The sequence below is a fragment of the Artemia sp. Qi Xiang Cuo genome, chromosome 17 (assembly GCF_049724085.1).
Source record: "Artemia sp. Qi Xiang Cuo chromosome 17, ASM4972408v1, whole genome shotgun sequence".
Lineage (NCBI taxonomy): Eukaryota > Metazoa > Arthropoda > Branchiopoda > Anostraca > Artemiidae > Artemia > Artemia sp. Qi Xiang Cuo.
In genome coordinates, this window is record NC_142810.1 from 53,315,839 (window position 1) to 53,330,238 (window position 14,400).

The 14,400-nt window shown below is 33.9% G+C and overlaps 1 protein-coding gene across 1 annotated transcript in view; it reads right to left on the reverse strand.

Moving 5' to 3' along the window:
* Positions 1-14,175, reverse strand: part of LOC148942334 (uncharacterized) — an 81,356-nt gene extending 67,181 nt beyond the window's left edge. The window contains exon 1 of the mRNA XM_089103346.1: positions 14,080-14,175. The gene's annotated coding sequence lies outside the window, so the exon portion shown is untranslated. The remainder of the gene's footprint in view (positions 1-14,079) is intronic.
* Positions 14,176-14,400: the final 225 nt, after the last annotated feature.

Here is a 14,400-nt window from a genome sequence, read left to right on the forward strand (position 1 = left end):
GTTGACACCAGTATACCAATAGAGGAATTTACAACTGAACTAATTGATTCTTCAGGTCATCTGGTCCAACCAATAACAGCCACAAGACTCAACTTGAAAAATGAGGGTAATCTTGTACCCAGTTGCTCAGTGTATGCAAAAACGAGTTACAAAGAGAAGTTTTTGTGTGGTATGGCCCTTTCCATAAGTCCTATAAACCAAAGTCCCTACAATGTGCAATTTTCTTAGCCCACGGTCATAGCAAAAATAATAGTAAAAAGTCACTCCAATCATGTCGAAAATGTGGGAAACCTAGCCACGTGACAGAAAATTGCATCGAGAAAGAAGCCTTTTGTGAAAATTGTAATAATAAGGGTCACACGGCACTTGAGAAGCAACTTTGTCTGGCCTATCATAAGAGAGCCGAGATCCTCCAAACCTCTGTGAGATTGAACTGGCCCTACTCTGTCGTAGCCGCTACAATCCCTAGACAACCAACTCCAAGTCAACCCTTAAATAGCCAAACTGAAGTTTTAAAGAGCCAGAGGAAAAAGGTCCCACCCCTAATAGATAAAGGCTTCTCATTTACTCAATGGTCCACTCAATTTCCTCAACTTGAGGCCAAATCGCAGCCTTCCTCTTCCCAACTTCCAGTTTTATCACATCCACAAGTTATTCATCATTATAATCAAGAATGGCAAAGGTTAGCCACATACCTTGCAGTTTCCCATCTTATCGAGGTTGGCAGTGAACCAGTTGAACTAAAAAATATCCTTATAAAAAAGACCATTACTACATTCCTAGGAGAGGAAATCTGGCAAAAAGCTACAGTCCAACTTTTATCCTTCAAAGAAGGCATGGAATGCCATTCTAACTCAGCATTTTCTACAATCCCAACTGTTACCAAGTCCCCTAGAAATTTGAAAGAATCACCAGCACTTGAAACAATGGTAGAATCACCAAGCAATAGCAAAACAAAAAAAAACAAAGAAAAAGCCGACCAAAACAGTAACACACAAATTGACGACCCCTCACAAAGTCTCTTCAGGCGAGGATGAAGTTCAAAGCAAAACCCAAGCAAGAAGATACCCAACAAGAATGCCTGACAACTAATTAATGTGTGACTTTTCGTTTTTAAGTAATTTATCCCTTTCTAACAACATTGCTTTTAATTATTCCGATATAGATAATATTCAGCATGCCAACCCTATAAGCAGCCCCAATGGTACCTTAACTCATGCTAGTTGTAATTACCTTGATATTCTCAATTTTGCAACCAATGTGAAGCCAAAACTAGTAAATAATAATTCCCTTAATGTTCTTTGTTTCAACATCAGAAGCATCTGGGATAAGTGGCTCGAGTTTAAAGATTTAATTTCATTCAATCAATGGTGTCTGCCCTTTTGACGTAATAGGATTAACAGAGACATTGCTTCCCAATAGTGATGACACTAGTGATTTTTCACTCCCTGGTTACCAAATAATCCAGATGCCCAAGAGATTGACAAAGTGTTCTGGGGGTATCTCACTTCACATCAGTTTGAATGTAAATTTTACCAGGCTATCAGAGTGCAAATCTATTTTCTCTACACAAATAAATCTCAGATGTATTTATTCAATAATTGTTAACATAGTTATCGGCCAAAATTCCTATATACTCTCCTTATTTTATAAACCTCCTCCATTTCCAACCTCAAGTTTTTGTAATCCATTTGATGATTTTTCTAATTTTATGACTTTACCCATAAAAAGGCAATAGTTCTTGGGGACTTTAATTGTAACCTACACAATGTTGGTAAAAATATTGAATCTGACACTTTTTTTGAATTGGTAACCATGAGTGGTCTTCTACCCACAATTTTTTTTTTCCAGTAGAATTGAACCTGTGAGATCAAGTTCAACATTAATTAATAGTATTTTTGTATCCACTTCCCTGGGAAATGACGTGTCCTCAAATACAATATTTTTGTATCTGTCAGACCATTTTCCTAATTACTTTTCACTACCTTGACAACCCCTATCTCTACGCTCTAGAATTAATATCCCAACACCGACTAGAAATTACTGCTCTGCAAAAATGACCTATTTTATTGATTGCCTAAGAAACACTGACTGGTCCAATGTTTTAAATTGTTAAGAGGTAAATTCTGTCACAAATGGTTTTGCGCAACGACTAAGTGAGATTATCCATTCAACTTTTCCTATTCGTAAACGTAACCAAAAAACCAACGCTATGTGCCCCTGGATGTCACATAGCCCCATTGGCTCTTCGTATCGTAAAAACAAATTATATAAGTTAGCCTGTAAGCTCAGTAGTGATATTGACCTATCAAATTATAAAAATTATAAAAACTTATACACTAAACTCATCCGCGAAGCGAAGAAAAATTATCATTATACAAAAAATATCAATTGAAAAGGAAACCTGAAAAAGATTTGGTCCACCATTAATGATATACTCTCAAAAATAGAAAATCAAAGTCTATAACTATTCGCCTTAAAGACACAAATGGTGGATTAATTGACCGTTTACATGCACCTGACGCATTTAATAATTATTTTTCTACTGTTCCTCATACTGACTCCCGCTCCTCCTTACCGGCTGTACTCCCTTGCTTCAATTCTAGATCCATGTTTTACTGCCCAACTGATAGCAATGAGGCACTTCAAACAATGGGTTCTCTCCCTATTAATTTTACACCTGACTGTCTTGGATTAAGTAATAAGCTCCTGAAGACCATATCTCATTTTGTTTGCAAGCCCATCATGCATATTGCCAACCTATCTTTAACCCACAGAGTTTTCCCTGATTTACTAAAGTCAGCCATTGTTATCCCAGTTCTTAAAAAGGGCGATCCAACTGAGATAGGTAATTATTGTCACATCTCAATTCTCCCTGTTATATCCAAAGTGCTCAAGAGAATTATCTTCAGATGTCTGTCTCCCTTTCTGTTTGACAGTCAGCACTCTGTTTCCTTGATTTCTCCTCACCAATATGGCTTTAGGCCGAAATTTTCAACTTCTCATGTTCTAATTGACACCACACAGTTCATACGCTCACAACTCGACCTTAAAAAAACTGTATTAGGTTTTTTTTTGGATTTTTCTAAGGCCTTTGACAGGGTTGATCATAGTATTTTAATAAGTAAATTAAATAGTTATGGTATTCGTGGTGTTCCCCTCTCTTGGTTTGATTCTTATCTATCTGGAAGGGTACAGAGTTTGAGCTTAGGTCGAGTATCCTCTCAGCCCTTACATGTTTGGAGGGGTGTCCTGCAAGGCTCCATTCTAGGCCCTATTTTATTTCTCCTATATATCAATGATCTTGTTATGGACCTGGGCCCTTCAGTGTATCCTGTACTATTTGCTGATGACAGCAACTTCTCCATCACTGGCACCAATTTACCATTGGCAATAACCTCTGCCCAAGTCCTTCTGAACAGAGTCTAGGCGTGGTGCCTTACAAATAACATGACCATTAATAGCAAAAAAAGTCAAATAGTATTATTCAGAAGCCCATACAACAAAGACGTAATTCAACCTGCTCTTGGTCTCAAGTACTCCTCCGACATCCTCCCACAAGTGGAGGTTGCCAAGTTTCTTGGTATATTTATTGACTCATGTTTGTCCTTCTCTAATCATACTTCTAACATCACAGCAATAATTTTGAGACAAGTAGCTATGATTAACCGTGTGAATTATTTTCTTCCTCCCGACATCCTAGTTACCCTCTATTATTCCTTTATTTTTCCTTACCTTTCTTATTGCAGATCAGTTTGGGGAAATACAAACTGGTCTTTCACTAAAAAACTCAAATTTGCCCAAAACCGTGTCATTAAAGCAGTTTTTCGGCTTCCCTGTCTATATCCAATCCGTGATTTGTATTCAGATTTTGGCATAGCTCCACTTCATCAAATCATACAAAAACTAAACTTGTTGCTTGCTTACTCTGCTTTCCACAATAATCTTCCACCTCAATTACTAACCTATTATAACATTAATAATTTGGAGGCCACTGTCTCCATTCATCCAATAGAGCCTTTATAATTCCTAAATGCGTTTCTAGTGCTGCGCAGCAATCTCCCATTTACAAATCCATTATTCAATGGAACAAAATACCCACCATTGTTGAACTAGCCACAAGTTTCTGCAAGCTGTATAAAAATGTAACGAAACTTGATAATATAATTTAATCTTTCAATTTTTAACCAATTTGCTTTAATTACCAATGTTTTATTCTTCTATCCTTTTTTTTTCAGTGTTATTTTAATTTTTTTTTCTTTCTTTGGTCATTAACAAGTTCTCTTCTAGGATCTTTATTGTTATTGATGTTTGTGTTATGTTTTTAGGTAAAATTCTACTTTAGTTACTTTTGGCTATCTTGGAAAGGGGTTGGGTTAGGAAAATGAAACTTTCAGGGATGGATGTACATGCTAAGGTATGTCCCGGGAAGGTACTTTGAAGTACTTACCTCCACTCCTCTCCCCTCTATATAATGGTAAGTTACTGCACATTACTAGTTGTTTTAACTCATATTTCATCCTATATTACTATCATAATTATAAATCACTGCTTACCTTACACAACTTCAGCTTTTAACCTTGTTCATTAAAATATATTCCAAAATCCTATTTAAATCCTAAACCATTTAATTTCCTATCCTTGCTGACTATTTTTATGGTATAATAAAACCAGGTTTGTTTTGATGTCAAGACTTTGCTTATCAGAAACTCTTACCCTTGAGGGTAGCAGGCACATGCCAAACACCTCTGTGTTGATAAGACCATTTAAACTGTATTAATTAGGGAAAGGATTTGACAAGAGAGACCAGTAAAAATAACCTAATCATTTTTAAAGGACAAATTATGTCATGGGAAGATGTTTTTGAAATCCCTCTTCCACCCAAACTCAAAATTTTCTAAAATTCTACTTTAGAAGCTTTTAAAGTATTTCGAAAGTACTAAAAGATAGAGTGCTAAAAACATCAGAATCAACTTCAGAAGAGACGTTATGTCACGGGAAGAGGTTTTTAAAGTCCCCCTTCCCCCCAAACTCAAAATTTTCCAAAATTCTACTTTAGAATATTTTAAAATATTTCTAAAGCACTAATAGATAGAGTGCTAAAAACATCAGAATCGACTTCAGAGGACACGTTATATCACAGGAAGAGGTTTTTGAAATCCCCCTTCCCCCTAACTCAAAATTTTCCAAAATTCTACTTTAGAATCTTTTTAAATATTTCTAAAGCACTAATACATAGAGTGCTACAAAAACCAGAATCGACTTCAGAGGACAATTTATATTGTGGGAAGATGTTTTTGAAATCCCCCTTCCCCCCAAACTCAAATTTTCCCAAATTCTACTTCAGAAGCTTTTTTAAATATTTCTAAAGCGCTAAGACATGGAACTATACAAACATCAGAATCGAATTTAGAGGACAATTTTTGTCATGGGAATATGTTTTTGAAATCCCCCATCCCCCTAAACTCAAAATTTTCCAAAATTCTACTTTAGAAGCTTTTTAAATATTTCTAAAGCACTAATAGATAGAGCACTAAAAATATCAGAATCAACTTCAGAGGACACGTTATATCACGGGAAGAGGTTTTTAAAATCCCCCTTCCCCCCAAACTCAAAATTTCCAAAATTTTACTTTAGAATTTTTTTTAAATATTTCTAAAGCCCTAATAGATAGAGCGCTACAAGTTTCAGAAACGACTTCAGAGGACACGTTATATCACGGGAAGAGGGTTTTAAAAACCCCCTTCCCCCCAAACTCAAAATTTTCTAAAATTTTAATTTAATAGCTTTTTAAATATTTCTAAAGCACTAATAGATAGAGTGCTAAAAACATCAGAATCGACTTCAGAGGACACGTTATATCACGGGAAGAGGTTTTTAAAATTCCCCTTCCCCCCAAACTCAAAATTTTCCAAAATTCTACTTCATACGCTTTTTTAAATATTTATAAAGCTCTAAGACATAGAACGCTAAAAACATCATAATCTACTTCATAGGACAAATTATTTTACGGGAAGATGTTTTTTAAATCCCCCTTCCCCACAAACTCAACATGTCACAAAATTATACTTGGTAAGCTTTTAAAACAGTTGTAACGCACTAATATATAGAGTTCTAAAAACATGAGAATAGACGTCAGAGGACATGGTATATCACGGGAAGATGTTTTTGAAAACACCCTTCCCCACAAACTAAAAATTTTTCAAAATTTTAGTTTAGAAGCTTATTAAATATTTCTAAAGCACTAATAGATAGAGTGCTAAAAACATCAGAATCGACTTCAGAGGACACGTTATATCACGAGAAGAGGTTTTTAAAATCCCCCTTCCCCCCTAACTCAAAAATTTCTAAAATTCTACTTTAGAATCTTTTTAAATATTTATAAAGCAATAATAGATAAAGCGCTACAAATACAAGAATCGACTTCAGAGTACAATTTATTTTATGGGAAGATTTTTTTGAAATCCTCCTTCCCCCCAAACTCAAAATTTTCCAAAATTCTATTTTAGAAGCTTTTTAAATATTTCTAAAGCACTAATAGATAGAGCGCTACAAATATCAGAATCGACTTCAGAGGACAAATGTTGTTATGGGAAGATGTTTTTGAAATCCCCCTTCCCCCCAAACTCAAAATTTTCCAAAATTATACATTAGAAGCTTTTTAAATATTTCTAAAGCACTAATAGATAGAGAGCTAAAAACATCAGAATCGACTTCAGAGGACACGTTACTTTATGGGAAGAGATTCTTAAAATCCTCCGGCCTCCAAACCTAAAAATTTCCTAAAATTCTACTTTGTAAACCTTTCAAATATTTGTAAAACACTACCACATAGAGCGCTACAAGCATCAGACTTGAATTTAGAGGATACTTCATGTCCTGGGACGATCTTTTGAAATCCCCTTCCCCCAAACTCAAAATTTTCCAAAATTGTTACTTTAGAAACTTGTTTAAATATCTCTAAAGCGCTAAGACATAGAGCGTTACAAACATCAGAATCAACTTCAGAGGATAATTTATGTCATGGGAAGATGTTTTTGAAATCCCCCTTCTCCCCAAACTCAAAATTTTCCAAAATTGTTACTTTAGAAACTTGTTTAAATATTTCTAAAGAGCTAAGACATAGAGCGTTACAAACATCAGAATCAACTTTAGAGGACAATTTATGTCATGGGAAGATCTTTTTGAAATCCCCCTTCCCCCCAAACTCAAAATTTTCCAAAATTGTTACTTTATAAAATTTTTTAAATATTTCTAAAGCGCTAAGACAGAGAGCGTTACAAACATCAGGATCAACTTTAGAAGACAATTTATGTCATGGGAAGATGTTTTTGAAATCCCCCTTCCCCCCAAACTCAAAATTTTCCAAAATTCTACCTTAGAAGCTTTTTAAATATTTCTAAAGCACTAATAGATAGAGTTCTAAAAATACAAGAATCAACTTCAGATGACAATTTATGTTACGGGGAGATCTTTTTTTAATCCCCCTTCCCCCAAAACTCAAAATTTTCCAAAATCATCCTTTAGAGGCTTTTAAAATATTTCTAAAACACTAATAGATAGAGCACTACAAATAAAAGAATCGACTTCAGAGGACAAATTATATTATGGGAAGATGTTTTTGAAATCTCCCTTCCCCCCAAACTCAAAATTTTCCAAAATTCTACTTTAGGAGATTTTTAAATATTTCTAAAGCACTAATAGATAGAGTGCTAAAACATCAGAATCGACTTCAGAGGACACGTTATATCACGGGAAGATGTTCTTAAAATCCTCCTTCCCCCCAAACTCAAAATTTTCCAAAATTCTACTTTAAAAGCTTTTTCAATATTTCTAAAGCGCTAAGACATAGAGCGCTACAAACATCAGAATCAACTTTAGAGGATAAATTATGTTATGGGAAGATGTATTTTAAATCCCCCGTCCCCCCAAACTCAAAATTTTCTAAAATTCTACTTTAGGAGCTTTTTAAATATTTCTAAAGCGCTGAGACATAGAGTGCTAAAAACATCAGAATCGACTTCAGAGGACAAGTTATATCACGGTAAGAGGTTTTTAAAATCCCCATCCCTCCAAATAAAAACACCCCCGTGGAAAATAAGGCTTTTCAAATTATCAACCAGATTTTAGAGTATGAAGGGGGAATGGGATGAATGGTAAGGGGGATTTCAAAATCATCTTCCCATAACATAATTTGTCCTCTGAAGTCGATTCTGATATTTGTAGCGCTCTATCTATTAGTGCTTTAGAAATATTTAAAAAGCTTCTAAAGTAGAATTTTGGAAAATTTTGAGTTTGGGGGGAAGGAGGATTTTAATAAAATCTTCCCGTCATATAACGTGTCCTCTGAAGTCCATTCTGATATTTTTAGCACTCTATCTATTAATGCTTTAGAAATATTTAAAAAGCTTCTAAAGTAGAATTTCGGAAAATTTTGAGTTTGGGGGGAAGGGGGATTTCAAAAACATCTTCCCATAACATAAATTGTCCTCTGAAGTCAATTCTGATATTTGTAGCTCTCTATCTATTAGTGCTTTAGAAATATTTAAAAAGCTTCTAAAGTAAAATTTGGGAAAATTTTTAGTTTGCGGGGAAGGAGGATTTTAAAAAACCTCTTCCCGTGATATAGCGTGTCCTCTGAAAACAATTCTGATGTTTTTAGCACTCTATCTATTAGTGCTTTAGAAATATTTAAAAAGCTTCTAAAATAAAATTCTGGAAAATTTTGAGTTAGGGGGGAAGGGGGATTTTAAAAACCTCTTCCCGTGATATAACGTGTCCTCTGAAGTCGTTTCTGAAATTTGTAGCGCTCTATCTATTAGTGCTTTAGAAATATTTAAAAAAGCTTATAAACTAAAATTTTTGAAAATTTTGTGTTTGGGGGGAAGGGGGATTTTAAAATCCTCTTCCCGTGATATAACGTGTCCTCTAAAGTCGATTCTAATGTTTTTAGCACTCTATGTCTTAGAGCTTTAGAAATATTTAAAAAGCTACTAAAGTATAATTTTGGAAAATTTTGAGTTTGGGGGGAAGGGGGATTCCAAAAACATCTTCCCATAACACAATTTATCCTCTTAAGTCGATTCTGATATTTGTAGCGCTCTATCTATTAGTGCTTTATAAATATTTAAAAAGCTTCTAAAGTAGAAGTTTGGAAAATTTGAGTTTGGGGGGAAGGGGAATTTCAGAAACATCTTCCCATGACATAAATTGTCCTCTAAAGTCGAGTCTGATACTTTTAGCGCTCTATATATTAGTGCTTTCGAAATATTTAAAAAGCTTCTAAAGTAAAATTTTTGAAAATTTTGAGTTAGGGGGGAAGGGGGATTTTAAAAACCTCTTCCCGTGATATAACGGGTCCTCTGAAGTCGATTCTGATGTTTTTAGCACTCTATCTATTAGTGCTTTAGAAATATTTAAAAAGCTTCTAAAGTAAAATTTTGGAAATTTTTGAGTTTGGGGGGAAGGGGGATTTTAAAATCCTCTTCCCTTGATATAACGTGTCATCTAAAGTTGATTCTAATGTTTTTAGCACTCTATCTATAAGTGCTTTAGAAATATTTAAAAAGCTTCTAAAGTAAAAGTTTGGAAATTTTTGAGTTTGGTGGGAAGGGGGATTTTAAAAACCTCTTCCCGTGATATAACGTGTCTTCTAAAGTCGATTTTAATTTGTTTAGCACTCTATGTCTTAGCGCTTTAGAAATATTTGAAAAGCTCCTAAAAAAGAATTTTAGAAAATTTAGAGTTTGGGGGGAAAGGAGATTTCAAAAAACATCTTCCCATAACATAAATTATCCTCTAAAGTCGAGTCTGATATTTGTAGCGCTCTATCTATTAGTGCTTAAGAAATATTTAAAAAGCTTCTAAATTAGAATTTTGGAAAATTTTGAGTTTGGGGGGAAGGGGTTTTTAAAAACCTCTTCCCTAGATATAACGTGTCCTCTGAAGTCGATTCTTATATTTTTAGCGCTCTATCTATTAGTGCTTTAGAAATATTTAAAAAGCTTCTAAAGTAAAATTTTGGAAAATTTTGAGTTTGGGGGGAAGGGGGATTTTAAAAACCTCTTCCCGTGATATAACGTGTCCTCTCAAGTCGATTCTGATGTTTTTAGCACTCTATCTATTAGTGCTTTAGAAATATTTAAAAAGCTTCTAAAATATAATTTTGAAAAATTTTTAGTTTGGGGGGACGGGGGCTTTTAAAAACCTTTTCCCGTTATATAACATGTCATCTGATCTTAATTCCGAAACTTTTCGAACTCTATCTATTAGTGCTTTAGAAATATTTAAAAAGCTTCTAAAGTAAAATTTTGGAAATTTTTGAGTTTGGGGGGAAGGGGGATTTTAAAATCCTCTTCCCGTGATTTAACGTGTCCTCTAATGTTGACTCTAATGTTTTTAGCACTCTATCTATAAGTGCTTTAGAAATATTTAAAAAGCTTCTAAAGTAAAACTTTGGAAATTTTTGAGTTTGGTGGGAAGGGGGATTTTAAAAACCTCTTCCCGTGATATAACGTGTCTTCTAAAGTCGATTCTAATTTTTTTATCACTCTATGTCTTAGAGCTTTAGAAATATTTAAAAAGCTCCTAAAGTAGAATTTTAGAAAATTTTGAGTTTGGGGGGAAGGGGGATTTCAAAAAACATCTTCCCATAACATAATTTCTCCTTTGAAGTCAATTCTGATAGTTGTAGCGCTCTATCTATTAGTGCTTTAGAAATATTTAAAAAGCTTCTAAAGTAGAATTTTGGAAAATTTTGAGTTTGAGGGGAGGGGGGTTTAAAAACCTCTTCCCTTGATATAACGTGTCCTCTGAAGTCGAATCTGAAATTTGTAGCGCTCTATCTACTAGTGCTATAGAAATATTTAAAAAGCTTCTAAAGTAAAATTTTGGAAATTTTTGAGTTTGGTGGGAAGGGTGATTTTAAAATCCTCTTCCAGTGATATAACGTGTCCTCTAATGTTGTTTCTAATGTTTTTAGCACTCTATCTATAAGTGCTTTAGAAATATTTAAAAAGTTTCTAAAGTAAAACTTTGTAAAATTTTGAGTTTGGGGGGGAGGGGGATTTCAAAAACATCTTCCCATGACACAAATTGTCATCTAAAGTTGATTCTTATGTTTGTAGCGTTCTATGTCTTAGCGCTTTAGAAATATTTAAAAAAGCTTCTGAAGTAGAATTTTGGAAAATTTTGAGTTTGGGGGAAGGGGGATTTCAAAAACATCTTCCCATGACACAAATTGTCTTTTAAAGTAGATTCTGATGTTTGTAGCGTTCTATGTCTTAGCGCTTTAGAAATATTTAAAAAAGATTCTGAAGTAGAATTTTGGAAAATTTTGAGTTTGGGGGGTCGGGGGATTTCAAAAACATCTTCCCGTAACATAATTTGTCCTCTGAAGTTGATTCTGATGTTTTTAGCACTCTATCTATTAGTGCTTTAGAAATATTTAAAAAGCTTCTAAAGTAAAATTTTGGAAATTTTTGAGTTTGGGGGGGAAGGGGGATTTTAAAATCGTCTTCCCGTGATATAACGTGTCCTCTAATGTTGATTCTAATATTTTTAGCACTCTATCTATAAGTGCTTTAGAAATATTTAAAAAGTTTTTAAAATAAAATTTTTGGAAATTTTTAGTTAGGGGGAAGGGGGATTTTAAAACCCTCTTCCCGTGATATAACGTGTCCTCTGAAGTCGATTCTGATGATTTTAGCACTCTATCTATTAGTGCTTTAGAAATATTTAAAAAAGCTTCTGAAGTAGAATTTTGGAAAATTTTGAGTTTGGGGGGAAGGGGGATTTTAAAAACAACTTTCCATCATATAAATTGTCCTCTGAAGTCGATTGTGAAGTTTTTAGCACTCTATCTATTAGTGCTTTAGAAATATTTAAAAATATTTTAAAATAAAATTTTTGAAAATTTTGAGTTAGGGGGAAGGGGGATTTTAAAACCCTCTTCCCATGATATAACGTGTCCTCTGAAGCCAATTCTGAAACTTGTAGCGCTCTATCTATTAGTGCTTTAGAAATATTTAAAAAAGCTTCTAAAGTAAAATTTTGGAAATTTGTGAGTTTGGGGGGAAGGGGGATTTTTAAAACCTCTTCCTGTGATATAACATGTCCTCTGAAGTCGATTCTGATGTTTTTAGCACTCTATCTATTAATGCTTTAGAAATATTTAAAAAGCTTCTAAAGTAGAATTTAAAATTTTGAGTTTGGGGGGAAGGGGGATTCCAAAAACATCTTCCTGTAACATAATTTGCCCTCTGAAGTTGATTCTGATATTTGTAGTGCTCTATCTATTAGTGCTTTAGAAATATTTAAAAAGCTTCTAAAGTAGAATTTTGGAAAATTTTGAGTTTGGGGGGAAGGGGGATTTCAAAAACATGTTCCCATGACATAAATTGTCCTCTAAAGTCGATTCTTCTGTTTGTAGTGTTCTATGTCTTAGCACTTTAGAAATATTTAAAAAAGCTTCTTAAGTAGAATTTTGGAAAATTTTGAGTTTGGGGGGAAGGGGGATTTCAAAAACATCTTCCCATAACATAATTTGTCCTCTGAAGTCGATTCTGGTTTTTGTAGCACTCTATCTATTAGTGCTTTAGAAATATTTAAAAAGCTTCTAAAGTAGAATTTTGGACAATTTTGAGTTTGGGGGGAAGGGGGATTTCAATAACCTCTTCCCGTGATATAACGTGTCCTCTGAAGTCGAGTCTGATGTTTTTAGCACTCTATCTATTAGTGCTTTAGAAATATTTTAAAAGCTTCTGAAGTAGAATTTTGGAAAATTTTGAGTTTGGGGGGAAGAGGAATTTTAAAACCTCTTCCCATGATATAACGTCTCCTGAAGTTGATTCTGATGTTTTTAGCACTCTATCTTTTAGTACTTTAGAAATACTTGAAAATTTTCTAAAGTAGAATTTTAGAAAATTTTGAGTTTGGGTGGAAGAGGGATTTCAAAAACATCTTCCCATGACATAATTTGTCCTTTAAAAACGATTAGGTTATTTTTACTGGTCTCTCTTTTCAAATCCTTTCCCTAATTAATACAGTTTAAATGGTCTTATCAACACAGAGGTGTTTGGCATGTGCCTGCTACCCTCAAGGGTAAGGGTTTCTGATAAGCAAAGTCTTGACATCACAACAAACCTGGTTTTATTATACCATAACAATAGTCAGCAAGGATAGGAAAGTAAATGGCTTAGGATTTAAATAGAATTTTGGAATATATTTTAATGAACAAGGTTAAAAGCTGAAGTTGTGTGAGGTAAGCAGTGATTTATAATTATGATAGTAATATAGGATGAAATATGAGTTAAAACAACTAGTAATGTGCAGTAATTTACCTTTATATAGAGGGGGGGAGGAGTGGAGGTAGGTAGCCTACTTCAAAGTACCTTCCCGGGATATACCTTAGCATGTACATCCATCCCTGAAAGTTTCATTTTCCTAACCCAACCCCTTTCCAAGATAGTCAAAAGTAACTAAAGTAGAATTTTACCTGTTTTTATTCAAATAAATTGAATTGACATTGGGGTGGGGGGTGTTGTGAGGTTTAAACTTACCTCCCATTTACATCAGAAATAAAATTTACCCCTACCCCCCCCCCCCTAATGTGCAAATATATAACCTGAATTGGTATATATAGGGGGGGGGGGTAAAATTCATTTCTGAAAAAAATGATTATCATATTTGGAAAAAGCATAAAAAAGGCATCAAGCAGTATGCTTACTTTATTTGTAAGTCAATAATATGATTTGCAAAAAATTTACCAATTATGTTTTCTTGGTGCTAATATTTTAGCAATATTACAATATTTAACACAGAAAAACAAGTCATGTCAGAATATAAAAATTGATTAGCCTATGTCTTACATTACCTATTTGATTTACACTCAAAGTGTAGCCCAGGTTTGAAACCAATAATTAACCAATTTCAAAAGAAGCCATAAATAGAAAAAATGTACTAGCCTAGGCTATCTTTAAGGGTCTATAGCCTAAGAGGCTTATACAATAACCAGTGAAGGGATTTATTTGAAGTTATGCATCATTACAATTTAATTTTTAGGTGCAATCTAGTGCTTACAATTGGCTTCAGTAACTTTTTTGCCTGGTTCTACAGAGCGTTATTAATTTCTTGGTGACTAATAGCACAAAAAGCTGTGAGCATATTAGTTTGAAATCACCGCGAAAATTAATCAAGGTTTTACCCCAGTGTTGCCGCTAAGTGAAAAAAGATCAATAGATTCTTTAAAACATCACTAGGTCATCTCATAAATCACTAGATTATTGACTAGAAATCACTAGAATTATAATACTCTTTATCAGTCTAATTAACAAGTGTTCTGTTTCTTTACCATGTTCTATACAGGTGCACATATAGCAAGCGGTTAAAATTACCCCCCTA